The following is a 294-nucleotide window of genomic DNA, read 5'->3' as shown; positions in this document are numbered from 1 at the left end:
GACGGCGGGGCCCGGATCGCCGGAACGGCGTCGGCTAGAGCGCAGGAGCTGCCTCTCAGGCCTCCCCGCCTCCCGCCACGCCCCCTGGCGGCGAGTCAAAGGTCGAGGGGCGGGCCGCGGTGACGCGCGCGGAAGCGCTCAGGGGACTCTCTCGCGGCGCGGGGCAGAGCGGCCTCGGCTCCCAACGGCCGTGGGCGCGGGACGGCGGGGCCCGGATCGCCGGAACGGCGGGACGCGGTCGGCGGGGCCGCCGCATGAGACGCGGTACCATGCCGCAGCCCGGAGCCTGGCCGG

This window comes from Nannospalax galili, unplaced genomic scaffold (genome assembly GCF_000622305.1).
Source record: "Nannospalax galili isolate Female #2095 unplaced genomic scaffold, S.galili_v1.0 scaffold207, whole genome shotgun sequence".
Classification (NCBI taxonomy): Eukaryota; Metazoa; Chordata; class Mammalia; order Rodentia; family Spalacidae; genus Nannospalax; species Nannospalax galili.
Note: the sequence above shows the minus strand (reverse complement) of the source record.